General features: G+C 35.5%; 1 protein-coding gene across 2 annotated transcripts in view; it reads left to right on the top strand.

The window, feature by feature from the left end:
• Window positions 1–1,538: 1,538 nt before the first annotated feature.
• LOC128198110 (ecdysone receptor-like) overlaps window positions 1,539–15,932 on the top strand; it is a 169,621-nt gene continuing 155,227 nt past the window's right edge. Inside the window, exon 1 of one of the 2 annotated variants that reach the window (XM_052881712.1) lies at window positions 1,539–1,973. The gene's annotated coding sequence lies outside the window, so the exon portion shown is untranslated. The remainder of the gene's footprint in view (window positions 1,974–15,932) is intronic. The other variant, XM_052881713.1, reaches the window with a different exon arrangement.

Genomic DNA, 15,932 nt, shown 5'->3' with positions numbered 1-15,932 from the left:
ATGTGGCGTGACGCCCGCGGCACTCCGTATCTCTTTTCATACGTCATTTCAATGTCACTCCAACTACTATAATCCAAAAATAAAAGCGTATTTTCGCAACTTGATGCCGTTGAGAAAAAATTCCAAATTCTCGAAACAAATGTTATTTTGTCAATTACAGTCGGGGACTTTTTTTGATCTCGAAAGATATATGGATACAAATTTGATAATAAAATCTGACTGCTACGGTGAAGGTGATCTACCTTTTACGTTGACGTCATTGTTTTTAGCTACTGTTATGTCTTAATTTGTAAATTCAAATTTAATTGTTCTTTTAAATTTAGCTACCTATATTTTTACTTCTTACATTTCTGTTATTTAATATGGGTATTTTGTTGAAGGTATCATTAATATAGGTAATTTAATCTTTTACTTTTTCAATTCCTAGCAGACTCTCGCGACTTTTTAGGAGTAATCCCGTTTTCTATTTTCTATTTTGCAATTACCTGATTGTTAAAGAATCCATCTTCCGTGTATACAGATCGTTCAAGTGACAGAAATTCATACAATCTTTCAACTACATCTATTGCACCCCTTTAATTTTGAATTGCCTTACAAAAAATCGCTTAGCTATGTTCTCGAAGGACACTTGGTGGTTCGTGAAAAGGTGACAGAAAGACTGACAGACAAACTTAAAGATGGATTTTTAGAATTATGTTGATTGTTGTAAATTAAATAAAAAGTAGATTTATTACCGGTATTTGCGTGTTGTTGATATAAACTTAATTTGAGCAAACATCAAAGGGACGCGCCAGTTGATGTTTCAATAGTTGATGACGTGATCAAATCATCTCATTCAAGATTCTAGTGAGATTTTAGTGAGCGCAGTGCGTGACGCCGTCGTACGTGCTCTGACAACCTTGAGCGTGTTTCGCATTATAGCCGAGTAGATGCGATGTATGGCTAGAAGCTAGCCGGCTAGATCTCGCCAGCGCTCACTACGCCCGCTATTATTAAACGAGTTCATTGGAACATCTATTTGCGCAATTTGTAGCATCGCACCTAAAGCATTCCGATGACCTTACTCTGCCTCCGCGCATGCATTCATTGCTTGTTACTTTGTTATTTCTTCCTTTAAAAATGGCACTCAAACATTTGTGATTGGAATCTGATAAAAAAATAATGATTTACAATTAGCTACAGCTTTCTTTAAGTTCTTTAAGTCGGAGCTCTTACAATCATTATTAATTCTAACACTTCTCATACGACCGAAAATTTAACAACGACTTCGAGGGCGCCGTAAGCGATGCAATGCTTCTTTCGCGCATCGCTTTTCATTATATGCCCACAGAATCCTTTCAATGAGACGTCGCACAGTGTAGCGTTGGTTAAGTTAATATTCAATCTATTGGTCGGCGTCGCTTCGACGGACTTCCAGATTTTAAAGTCAAATTTGAAATGAAATTTTAAAATATTTATCGGTAAATGCGTTCGGCTCGCGGCGGAGACGAGCGGGCGGCGAGGCGAAGCTCCGCGCCTCCCGCGAGTGTGCGCGAATGCGCGTGTGGTGGTGAAGCGGCGCGCCGTCGCCCGTCGCCCGTCAGTCGGCGGCAGCGAGTCACGCGCGTCGTCTCGTCCAGCTCTCTCGCCTCGCTGCACTCCTGCCCGCACACCTGCTGTCGCTCAGCTTCGTCGGCTATCACGCGAGCGGAGGTCGCTGCGACCTCGCGACTCTGTTTCGGTTCTCGGCGATTTCACCGACCGCGTGTTACAGCAATCGCCGCGGTCTCCAAGCGCGAAGTGAAGCCAGTGCTGTGACCGGACCTCTCCGCTCTGTGACAGTGAACTCGTGTCTAGTTAATCTAGTTACCTTGGTGCGGATGTGCAGTGATGGATCAATGAGACAGAAGCGCGAGTGAACGCGCGAAACGACGAGTCTTCTTTTCTTGGGGTGCGAGAACGGGCCGTCAAAATTGAGCCCAAACTGTATCTAGGTTGGTATCCGATCAGGAAAGCCGGTGAGAGCGCTGGCTTCTGGCAGTGTTCGCTGAATATTTATAGCCTGCAAGGAAAGTGTCGCGTGGTGGTAGGTGGCCGGGCCCACACTATGGCATGGTACACATACTTGCTCGCTAGTCTCTCAGCTGATCCTATACTCTCCCACGAGTACAAAACATTTCTATTTCGTCACAGTTAAAGCGGCTAACTATATGCCGTGACATTTGATTGATGTATTTAGTTCATTGCTTGTGTAACGTTTAATAATATAAAAAAGTCGTCTGGTGATTTATGATGCTCACCATTGTTTCTTGGGAACTGTTTCATGTCCCTGTCATGCCAGGCTTAAATTACACTAAGTTTGGGCCGCCAGCACAATGAAGATTGGATAACCTATTTCAAATGTCTGTCATAAGCGGCACTGATAACATCGCTGCGGCATTAATTTGCTGTTTAATTGGAACTAGAGACTGAACTAGAAATACTTGTAGATATCTATATACTCGTAACGTTCTAATAACTCCTTTATATCTATTTGCTTTTAATAGATACCAAAGTAGAACAAAATCAATATGTAGAGTGAGAATCTACGTAGGTACCATTTTATTTAGTTCCACAGTCACATAGAAATAGGTAATTTAAATTGTAACAACTGTAATATTGGTAGAATTGGTTGTAATTCTGGTAGATATTGTTTTCTACATTATTTCTGCTAATTTGCATAACCTCATTTATGAATACCTACGCGATGTCTTGTACGGGAAAGTAATTATAATGAAAACGTTTATGTTTCATTTTACTAAAATTTTAGAAACCTACTTTTCGATATTTGATACTTAAGTTACTTGTGTTATGTAAACATTCATCATCATCATAATCATCACTTCCTTCCTTCCTTCCATCATCACACACATCTTCTTTCATCCACTGCAACCACCTCTTCGTAGTCCTAATCAAATACCAATTATGAAAAAATAAATATGAGTGAAAATTTTACTCATTTTTATTTATGCCACTGTAGCACGAGTGATTTTTGTGCAATAAGGCAAAGCCGAATTGCACAATAGACCGCACGAGCAGTGGTATACAATACTTTTTCTTTGATCATAATAAAAGAAATAAAAGAATTAACAAAACTTGGTAAATGATGAAGCCTCCTCGATTTTGTATCGCCGTGGAATCTTAGATTTTGTCTCTGGAAGCCCGAATTTTTTCAGCCAATGAGATGGAACTATCTAAAAATTAAAAACAAAAAACATTGTAGCACTGTTTCCCGTTAGGTAATGAACATTACCAACATCCTATAGGAATGAATACTTTTGTTATAAGGTTAGAGTATTTATATTGAGTAGTTTACGAAATGAGTGTAGAAACATAATATAGTTACTCGATAGTTGACAGTTCATAGCTGACTCAGGTCAACAACATGCAACTGTAAATAGCTTAACGTTAGCTGCGCAAATTGAATTAGATTCCCTCAAGTCCAATAAACTAGTATTAGAAATAATGTCCTCATTGCATAACAGGTTAGTGCTGGTTTTACTGATACTTTCATTTCCTACATTTCCCTTTAGTTCACAAGAAACAACCTTTCATAACTTTCTATCTAGAGCATTTAAATTATGATCAGGTAAATTCTATTGGAATCGGAAAATTCAAAATTGGAACTCTTGTAATTTTATTTCTAATTTTCGAGTAATTCATGGTACCATAAAACAATGACATAATTTGAAGTCTCAAAAATGTATGTAGGTATACTAAGCCTAATGGAAATAAATGAATTTTGATTTTGACTTATTTTGACTTTCCATGAAATGGGTTTCAATTTAGTAACAAATAAAACTATAAATAAATTTTGACCTCTATATTTTCTGTCTTCTGAAGTAATCAAAAAAAATTGCAACACATGTTTTCTATATTTAGTATATGATTTACACCTAGTTAAATAAGAGTATGACGTATCTTCATTATTATATTATCTATTTAAACTAATATTTAAGTACTCGTATGTATGTACACTGTTTCTTAACTCATCTATCTGGATCTGGAAAATCTTTCGTAAAAACAGTTCGCTTCATTTTATTCTAGCTTATATGGTCTAACTTCTGTTGATGTTGTCCTATATGAACTACGCAAATATTTTGGCTTTTACTTTCAAAAGTATATTTACACACAGCCTTACGCCGGTCTTAGCTAACGATATAATATAGCTACTTTCACCATTTGTAAAGTATTCTTAAGTAGTAATACTATATATTATCATTTCACTTTTATATTACAGCTAAGTACAACAAACTAAATGGAATGTATATATTATTTGTTTTATTAATGTTATTTATTAAATAACCCAAATACAAACAAACTATAATAAATTGAAACGTATTAATTCTCAGCTGTTCTATTAAATTTCATGGAAGAGATCCGCGCGCTCGTAAATAAGACTTGTACCACTTAGCATATATTCGAAGAAGCAAATTAAAGGCTACTAAAATACTAAATTATTAATAAATAAACAATAAACATATAATAATATTGCTCAAACATATAGTGCTAATGTTTTTCTACCTTCTAATTTAAGGAAAAAATTGTAAAATGAATGATAACATAGGAAATGAATTTGTCGGAATATGCAAATACTTTGCTGAGCAAATCATAAGGATATTGACATAAATATAACTAGTATCTGTAAATGTGATGACATAAAATCATCTATTTAAGTAATACTCAATTGAAAATTTAATACAAAAAATACAAGGAAGAGGTCACCGAGCGTTACTAATAGAAAACAGATAAATAAGTTTCCGTAAACATCAGATATCTGATCTGAATACAAACATTACAAAGAAATATCACGAAAAGTTGCTAACACCTGCTTGGAAGAAATTAAAAAACCATTTTCTTCGTTTGACAACATCAATACAATTTCTGTGGAATGTGGCTGGGCGTGACGGCTTCGTACTTGCTTACCACTGACGGTCTCACAACGAGCTCAATTGCTGTTTTCTTGCTTTAACAAGTGGTAAATTATAATGTATGCAATGATATAACCATCGGGTTTGAACCAATGATATATTTATCGGTACTAAACTTAAAGCGCGCTGTAAGTATTAAGTATGTTAACCCTGAGGCAGTCTTTAAAATTCAAAGCACGCGGAAACCTTCTGAAAGTACTTTTAAACAAGTCAGTCATAATCACATATATAAAAGTAATAAGATATAGAGTAATAGTAAATATAGAGTTATAGAACCCTTTTTAAAAGTCCTCCCCCTTATTTATCTATACTAATATTATAAAGCGGTAAAGTTTGTAAGTTTATAACATTCTTTAAATGGGATAATCTTCGGAACTACTGGTCCGATTTCAAAAATTCATTCACCAGTAGAATGCTACATTATCGGTGTCAGATAAATGTAGCATAATTGAACATCTAGCAGCAAAATAAAAATCCATCAAATGCCATTGTAAAGCAATTCTGTAGCTTAGTTTCTGTATTAGACATCCTCTTTTTAATTATTTATTTATTCTTGTTATCTTGTTCTTGTTTGAATTGTGGGTTAAATTATAACTGACTATTTAAATATTGGTTTCAAATATGGTATTGCCATGTGATTGCACATAAAATGTTACAATCTAAAATTTACGACTACCTATAATTACATAAATATGTCCAGGTAAATGGAAATAACAACTGAGCGAGAAGAAACTGACGAAATGCTGAAATCATACATGAATAATTCATTTGTAGTTCGCTTAAGAACATTCAAACTTTGCAACTTCTTTTTTCTGGTAACGGTCGTCCATTAAATTGAATGTTTTGGCGTAAATCACTTTATATTGGAAATGTAATTTTTGACAACCGAAAAAGTGTGAGGTATCTTTGACTGGTTTGTATTAGTTATTACGTTGGCCATGATTCAAAGAATAGAAAAAAAATGTGCCAATTTTTAGAATCAGGGCAAGGTTGTGCCCCCGTTTTGCATATGGGGATCATCAAGTACGTGAGTAAATTCGTCTGCCTCTTGTAACTTGATATTGACAACGCAGTGGTGTTCATTATGGTGATTTGTTGGCTTAATTACAATCATCATCAGATTTTGGGTGCTTAAAATCATCACTAGATTTGGTTCTACTTTGTTTACTTTTGCTTAATTAAGCTCTTAAGTTTAATTATTATTGTCATTGTATGATCATTGATTATCAACTGTAGATAAAACATTTTACCTTCAGAATCATCAACTTTCTATTAAATACATTTTCTATCAATGTCTATAACTTTGTTATTGAAACATTACAATTACTCTTATTTCAAATTTATTTCAAATTTTAAACATAATCAAAATCTAGATAATTATATGGTTCTCAATTTTAATCTACACATTTGGTAGATATTTCTGTGCTTAACTTCATATTTTATAGTCCGTACTTTGCATTGTACTATGCGTGACGGTCACGCTCATCAGAACAAAAGTAGATAGCTTTAGATTCCTATTTGTCGTTTATATCTAGCTCCACTCTACCTATAAAATATCTAGGAAGTTTCAAGGTTAGATCACTAAAAAAGCAGCGACCATTTTCTTCATTAGTATCAATGGCTTCATGAGTTCGAACGTCTAATGACGTAAGCGAACGCGTTAATTTCCTCCTCGATTTGGTATTCAATCAAAACCGGTTGTCCTTTCGAGAACATGAAGTGGGTATCTACTTGCGAACAAACTTAATTCTAAATCTCGAGTGTATTGCACCGACATTCATTATCACTTTAGGCGTCATGTCGGTTGTTCGTTGCTTATGTCAACAGAGACGCGATTGCAGGTGCCTTAGTACGCGCGGTCGTTCACCCCGGCTGACACCGATATTTGGCTACCATACACACCCATACGTTTATAAGAAGATAACGGACCCGCGCCGAATGTTGTCGGGAACCGGGACTCGTCACGATGACTAATTTTATTTTCGAATGTCTAGTCACTTGGTACTTTCCTATTGCCTGGTACTTCGTTTCATTTACATATTCGAGTAGTGTGTTCATAAAGTATGAATATTAATATTTATATGGCCTATTATTACTGCCACGCAACAGATATCATTACCAGAACCGACAATTTATATACGATGTTAATTATAAACTGTATCACGTGAAATTAGTTCAAACTCTATACAAATAAACCATTGAAAATGCAACTAAAATATACAAGTAAGTAAAGTTTCTTGGATATAATTTTCTTAATGAAAAGTAAAAACTTTATATACTAAACCAAAATGCGTCTTATCTCATAAAATCCTATTGAAATCCTATATGGTAATTAACCGTTAAGTATTATTAATTTTGTTATTTCTAAAGAAGCAATCGTAACCAATTTTTTTTCCGATCATTTTTAAACGTAGACTCAAAACCGGTAGTTCAGGTTTCAATTCGGTTCCAGTGTGCTTGCGACAAATGTTCAGTTGGGTTCGGTGTCACATTACATGACTGTACTGTCAATTTAGCGGGTTTAATTATTTGTTGAGACATTTGCAAAAATAGTTACATTAGCACATGCTTACATATTGGGACAATTATTACGATAACTTACTTCATTGTCTAAACACATTCATCAAAATTAAAAAATGCATCTACTCGTAGTTCGCTATACCAAGTGTTATAGCCAACTAGATGCACAACCGTATCATCGTCATCATTATCATCATCATCATCATCTCCTTTACCTTCTCCCACTTTAGTGAGGTGGGCAAATTATTTCAATCTCCATTTGCTTCTATCATTCTTCAACTTATTATTTACTCTTTTTACACACATGTCTTCTTTCGCACACTCCAACCATCTCTTCTTTGGTCTTCCTTTCCTCTTGTTTCCTTCCACTTGTAATTTCAACATTCTTTTGGTTCCGCATTACATATCAACATCAAGATAACCTTTTACTCCTCAACTTTACTGTCACTTGCGTCACTTTCAGACTGCCTATTATTAATTTTTATACTCATTTTATAATTTATACTTACAAATATACAAAGTTATTAGTAAGTTATGAGTTCTTAGCTTCAAATTAAGAATTACTGTCTATTAGTTATGTCGACATCGTCGAGTAGGTAAGTGAATTTCCTTATTGACTTCTAAATGTCGCGCCGTTTTAAGCTCGTCTTCTTAGTTTGAGTATGTAGTATTTGATAATATAGGTGTTTTCCGATTATAATGTAAAGCCTCTATTACTGACACTTAAAATCACATGTAGGAAGGGTTAAAATGTCTGACTGTAAGTTTAGAGTGAATTTCAGAAACTCGACGGACGATTTGTATAAAAAAATGTATATTATTTGATGTTTTTGAGCTTTTTACGTTTGTCAATATAGGTGTATTTCCTAAGTGATTTTACATGAAAAAGCTCACACGCCCAGGCTTTGAGAAGAACTTATGACACATATATACGTCGATACACGGAAATAAATACTTGAAACCTGCTCAAAGAAAACAGGGGGCATAAATTGTTAGCATTTAATCAATATATAAATTTTATTTAAACCAAAAAATGCTCGAAACCCGTTCACAAGAATACATGGAGCTACAGAATGAGATTACAATATTATAAATGTAACTTTTTATCGCTGGATTTCAAAAATCTAAACATACTATCTTAAACTATAACTTTATAAGCTAAAACATTAATACGTTAAATTGTTAGCATTTCATCAATTCTTTATACCGAAAAATGCTCGAAACCCGCTCACAAGAATTTAAACTCATTATCGTATTGTAAGATGACAATTGACAATCTACATAAAAATGTTAGAAAATCTGATCATAAGAACTCAAGGCTTTTAACACATAGGTAATAATCTGAACTATTAATACGTTAACATTGCAATTGTAAGGCTAAGATCACACTATATCGAAAGATGCTCGAAACCTGCTTAAGATCTCAGGGCCTCGCACGCGGTCAATCACACGGGGTTAAAATCCGGGCGCGCCGGTAAAAAACCGGGCGCGCGTCCAGACCTTACACGAGCGGGACACAGAAGTGGGACACCGTGCGAGTTATTTCGGTGCCCCGAATTGGGGCAGCCCGTTAACTTCGGGGTTTCCGAGCCGAGGCGATAAAAACAAATAGTTAAATATAAATATTTGAGTGGGTGATTTTTTTCTCTGATAACGCGGTAAAGTGGGAGATAGGATGTTAGATAATGAAATTTACGATACACGAGTACAAATATAATTTTTTTGAAGTTAGGTAACTGTTTATTAAACAACCAGCAGGCTAATTCACTAACGTTGACGTTGACATAACCGAAATTGAGATTCTATGTAACAAATGTCATCCTAGCAAATGACAACCCTTTAGTGAATGTCAAACAGTAGGTAGGTGACATCATGACCAAATTAATGAATAGGCTGATATGGTCAAAAATGTTCTCTAACCTGTCCAGTTGTTAATTTTGGAGATCAAACTATTTTTAGTAGATATAAATAATAAATTGTTATTTAATAGATTTATTTATTGAGAGAGTCTCCGTAGTTTATTATTTAAATGTAATACAGCTCCAAATTTTTCTGAGTTGTCTTCATTGACTAAAAAAAATTAAAATATAATTTTCTAATTTGTAAATCAATCCAGTGTAAGTACTATGTAACTTATATGATACGCATACAATAATATTTCTGTATACCAAAATAATAAATACTAATTGAGATTTAACTTTATAAGTAGGTATTAGTTAAAATATAATAGGCATGCAGTTGGCATACTTCTAATTAGAAACTCAATTATATGTTTCTCTGTAAGTATAGTTAATGTTGGCCAGAAATGTTCCAAGTTATCTTTAAGTAATATCCAGTTAACTATCGTGCGAATGTGAAAATTGTCGTTCGTCATCTGGTTTGTCGGGTTTCTTGCAAAACGCGGGCACGAGCAACTTGCGCAGTGAACGCAAAAACAGAATCAGTTGCACATAATAATACAATTTATGAGAAGTATTATTGTTAATTACATGAACTTTCATCATTTTTCAAAAAAAAATCTTACGTACAAACTCTAAACCAGAAACTGAAACCTGCTAGCCCACAACATTCGATTTATCGTGTACATCGCAAGAAAATCGGTCAGCTAGAGGAACCATCATATTCAGCTCACTGCTATGTTCGAATATCCTCTCAGAATGATAGGGATTAAGCCTAAACACCACGCTAGCTCAATGCGGATTGGCAGATTTTACACACGCATAGAATTAAGAAAATTCTCTGGAATGCAGGTTTCACGATGTTTTTCCTTAACCGTTTGAGACACATGATAATTTCTTTAAAAAAAGCTAGAGGAATAAAAGCTTCAGCTAGAGGAATAAAAAAATTTAATTACTTTAATATTAATTCAGAGTCTGACCCCTTTAATTGCGCAGTGAACGCAAATAACCTTTAATTTATGAGCGATTTTTTTATTACTAGCGGCCGCCTGCTAGTATGTTTCATTAAAATTGAACAATTAAAAAAAAAAACATATTTTTTGAAATTTGCTAGCTCAAAACTTCAGATCTTAAGTGTACATTGCACGAAAATGGGTCACGTAGAGAAATAAATTATTATGGAGACATTCCTGGTACAAAATATCGAAAAATTACTTTTTATACTTGGACAATTAAGGGTATGGGGCCTTAAATCCTCTCACCTTCCAAAGCCTTACTCCATAATTGACTACCTTGCTTATCAAAGTTCGGTGCCTAGGCCTTTCTAAAACGAGTATTTAGTTATCTAAGCTCTCGATTTGCTAGATAGCATAATATATTAAGCAGAGGAGCTGGCAATTTGTGTTGCGTCACTAGCCGGAAGAGCTAAACCTAATGCTTGATTGACGGCCTCCGTGTCTAGACAGTAAATATAGCCAGATTGAACACTATTCAACATACTAATGAAATGAACAAGTAACTTCAAGGTCTCGTGTCATTTGAAATTTTTGTCATCGGCATCTTGCAAATTGATTTCAACCTACCTACGAATAACTCCGTACCAGGGCCTGTATCCACGTGGCACATCGATTCTCTTTCTATAAACGCTAACGCTTCGAAAATTAAAAAATGGATGGGAATGATAACTGCTATCGACAGCTCACGTCGTGATCAAGTTGTCGATCGGATTCCCATACAATTCGTTAGTTTTCGAAACGTTAGTGTTTGTAGAAAGAGAATCGATGTGCCGAGTGGATACAGGCACAGGTTAGTCAAACAAAGTTTTCCTCGGAATGATAGATAAATAGCTCGTAGTCGTGTCTTCAATTTGGACGTTCTTAAACTACTGGTAATTGTGCTGCGGGCTCTCTGTTCGCAGTTAGGAGTTTCAAAATGTATTTAAATAGAATTTGTTGCAAATTTTGTGCTTCACAACTATTTTACTTAATAAACATTTACATCATTGGCGCTAGATGAACTGAGATAATCGGGTCACAATAACTGATTTGACCTTGAATAACTTCGGTGCAGATTCGAGATATTAAATGACTTGAGACTAGTTTTGGATCAGGAAAATGTGTGTTTGTTTATTTTATTCTTATTATCTTATTATATTTGTATCAGCTTATTATCTCTTATTCTGAGCCTCTGAGGTTAACCTCTTTATTTTGCTTTATTGACTGGGTCATTAGACGTTATTATTAAAATCTCTTTAGAAGTAGTAGTGCCGATTTCGACCAAATCCTTTACCAATTGGTTGTGTTCTTTTCAAATTTGGTTGACGGCAAGAACCTGACAATATTATTCATGTTTGTTCTCGTCGTTGAATAAATTGTATTTTTTTGGCCAGGTCACTGGTTACGCGTGCGACTGTTTTTATGCATAGAATATTATGATAATTTGATTATCTAACCACATCGGTGGTTCTGAGCCGGTCTATTATAGCTATGAATTACACCACATTATTACGGGTAATTTTGATTCAAACAATCGGGTACGAAGACAATTTTAGCGAGCGATACAAAAAAAGAACATCCCACGTTTCGGAGCAATTATAACAGGAAAGCAATTTGTGGGCTACACATATTTCGAGTTTGTTTATTAATTTAAGTACATAATTGCGAGTTGGGTAAAATTAAATTATAAGGCAGCGGAATCGGTAACGAAAAAGTCGATAGTCGACGCACTCGAATACACTTTCAAATCACGCCATCTCAGTCCGTCCCAATGCATTCCACAACTCGCTCACCCACAGTGGACCGGTCTTCGAGCATTGTACGAAACTTGACTACACGCACAAGTTGTGTAGCCAGTTACTTGGCTTATGAGTGGAACTGGTCAAGGGATATTTTCATGAGTAGGATTATACGAGGCGAGGTGCGGTCTCAAGGTAAATCGGCGCGGTCAACACACGCTCGGTTCGATTGAATGCCTAGACCAAACATTGCCGCGTGCTCAACTACGAGTATAAATATGTAATACCAAGCCTTACCCTAAATTTTTATTCGTGATCATCTGGCTTTGAGTGTTTGGACAATGGAATTAGTTCATTAAATTCATCAGTTACTAAATCGTAGGTAATTCTAACAGCGATATGCGGATTGAAAACACGTGGATTTTTTTAACCGACTTCATTAGAATAATAATTTGCTATAATTGTTTATTTAGGCAATTGAAGTAGGTACCTACTTTATCTGGACCTCTCCACTTCCTCTAAGGAGCTGAGACGTGCTTAAAGATCGGCACACCGAAAACGGCTTGACGTCTTCCACATGTGGTGCTTAAGGAAAATGCTCCGGAACATATGGGAGTGCATTTCGGATTAAAGCTCAAACTCTATATATACTTACTTACCAAACTCAAAACCAGAACTAGGCTCTCTACAATGCGAATCATTGAGTAGGTAGGTACTTCAAATAAATTGCCCAGAAAAACGGGAAATAATCTCGAAAAACTAAGGTCTATTGAGTGAATAAATTTATTAGCCTAAACGTAACAAACAAACAAAAAACCTAATCTTACATCTTCACAATATTAGCTTAGATTATTTGTCAGTGCAGACGAATTAAATACCTATTCGGGTTAAAGATCCCATTAATAAACATTTTTTGCTGATCGGTTACCGTGACTTCATTATCTATGCTCCGATTTAGCGATAAAAAGTATAGTGTGAAAAACAAAGACTGCGTGGGCTTCGAATCTCGACGCTCGTAAATATAATTTGCTTTAGAAGCCGGAACTCCATGAAATTTGAGTGTTTAATTATATTTGTGATGAAAGAACAAACAGTAAAGTAAACTTTATTGGGGAATCACTTGATTGATTAAAATCCATGAAAATCTTAATAAAATTACTTTTAAAGCAGCACTTTTTAAGACTTGTTGTTCTGGACTGGTCATCTACTAAACTGTCATGTCTGCAAAGATTTAAAACCAGAATAACGTGTGTTAATAATAATCGTTATCCTCCATACTAGAGGTCTGGAGTATGGTGGGTTTTTACATAAATAGGATACATGGATTTTATTGATCTAAAATACTTACCTAATGTAGAGTGTCACTATCGGCAACTAAAAGCTTACTCCGTTATAAGCGTATCTATATAATTATGTTGAATATAGACGTAAAGCATACTCCGCATTAAGCATTTTTAAGTCGATTTTCCCCTCTCCTACTATAAGAAGGAAGGTCTGTCCCAATTGTGGGCCGTTAAATAATAGACTGATAATGATAAACCCCCACCAGGTGGACTGACGACATCAAGAAAGTCTCAGGGTATCGCAGGATGAAGGCGGCTCAGGATCGTGAAGTTTGGAACTCCCTACAGAAAACCCATGTCCTGTGGACGTCCGTTGGCTGATATGATGATGATGATGATGAAATCGATTGTACATACTGTCACTAATTGGTTTCAGACTGTACAAGTTATTGAATTAACACTATACAATGTACATAATGTCTGCTTTTTTGCCATTTGATTCAACCAGTTCCAAACAAGTTCGCAAAGGGTAAATTTGAAAAGCTCTACTTATGCGGTGTTACATAAATTCGGCTCGCACGTGCAGCCTTGTCAACTCGTATGAGCATTAGAGCCAAAGCTTTTGTGTAACCGACGGCATTCTTCATTTAGTTCATTAGGGTTCCTTACCTAAAGGTAGAGGTGTAGCGTGCCTTGTATTAAAATTATTTAGGGGGCCCATTTGAAGGATAAAGATTTCTCACAAAAGAAACAAATAGCCGCTTTAAATGAATATGGTAGTGACTTATCCTATATAGGATGTGGAGACACGCTTAACCAGGAAAAAAAGAAATTGTGAATTACCTACATTTTACTAATTTCTGCTTTCACACGTTAGGGGGCCCCTATAGTCAGGGAGCCCCGTATCTATACTAATATTATAAAGCTGAAGAGTTTGTTTGTTTGTTTGATTGAACGCGATAATCTCAGGAACTACAGGTCCGATTTCAAAAATTCTCTCAGTGTTAGATAGCCCATTTATCGAGAAAGGCTATATATTATCCCCATATTCCTACAGGAACGGGAACCACGCGGGTGAAACCACGCGACGTCAGCTAGTCATTGATACGACTAAAACGGCGGTAACTACGCCCCTGCCAAAGGGTAAAGCTCTATAGTAATAGAGTCCTGCTTTACCCTTTGACTATCTGTTTTTCGTCCGTCCGTCTGTTACCAGGTTGTATCTCATGAATCGTGATAGTTATACAGTTGAAATTATCACAGATGATGTATTTCTGTTGCCGCTATAACAACAAGTACTTAAAACAGAAAAAAATATTTAAGGGGCCCCCATACAGCAAACATCATTTATTGCCCTTTTACTTTTACGGAACCCTGCGTGCGCGAGTTTGATTCGCACTTAGCTGCATTTATTTTAAATCCTAACCCTAAATATCGATGTCAATGGAGCGGGCAGAATGGGGGCCCCACGGCCGTTGACCGAGATAAAAAACGAGAAAGAGGAACCGGCGTTTAGAAATTTAAGACTCGTGATTCGTATTTGCGCGGCGCCTTTTGCTCTTTTAAGCATTAACCGAAGAGTTAATTTTATGTAAAACGAGCCTGTGCAGTCAAAATCTTTTGAATTGAAGATCTTTTGAATTTGATACGGTGTGTGATATTATTCAGAATGGAGTAATTAAATTGTTTAGATGGAGGTAAACAATTTCTAGCGTAACACAAATTGTGTAACAAAAATATTGCATGTTCGGTGCAATTACTATGCCTAACAGTTTAATAAATTAATCTTTAATTAGATCCAAAAAAATAAAATCAATAATTGAAAGTTAAATGATTAATTGATTACAATAACTTTGACAATATTTATTGATTTTGTGTTAGCTAAATTCCCTAAAGCCAGTTAACTAAAAATCTTTTAACAAAGAGTAATCATGACTATTAGCCTATTTTTAAGAGCCTAATTAGAGAATAGACCCTACATTGCTCCAATGTGGGTAACTGGGCTATATCCTATAGGTCCAAAACCTTACCTAGGTAAGTTATATAAGTACCTTGGACTCGTACGAAGCGTTTTGGCTCTACATTCCTGGGCCCTGTAGCCATGTGACAGTAGCCATATTCAAATTATACCTAATTACGATACATCCCTGTATTTGGGTAACTAAAATGTATATGTGTACCAAATTCCAACTGGATAGGTCAAGAGCATTCGGAAAAAACAGACAGACCTTAAAATGTGCGCGAGGCGGATTATAAGGGTTACGTTTTTGTACTACGTACGTTCGGAACCCTAAAAAGTATTATTAATAAAATTGGTTTAATACGTTTAAATTATAACCTACATCTTATTGTTTATAATCAACTTAAATAGATTTTTACAGACAATGGAAAGGGCGTGGGCCAATACAACTAGAGCATATCTTCAGATGCCCTAGATAGATATATCTAACTGCATTACACGCATAGACGGGCATGAAACGAGTTTCATAGTTGGTTCTAGAGGAATTTAATTTCTTGTGGCATCTAAAATTGCCAGAATTTTAGTTCT

The sequence above is a fragment of the Bicyclus anynana genome, chromosome 5, assembly GCF_947172395.1.
Source record: "Bicyclus anynana chromosome 5, ilBicAnyn1.1, whole genome shotgun sequence".
Lineage (NCBI taxonomy): Eukaryota > Metazoa > Arthropoda > Insecta > Lepidoptera > Nymphalidae > Bicyclus > Bicyclus anynana.
This window is presented reverse-complemented; position numbering and strand designations above follow the sequence as displayed.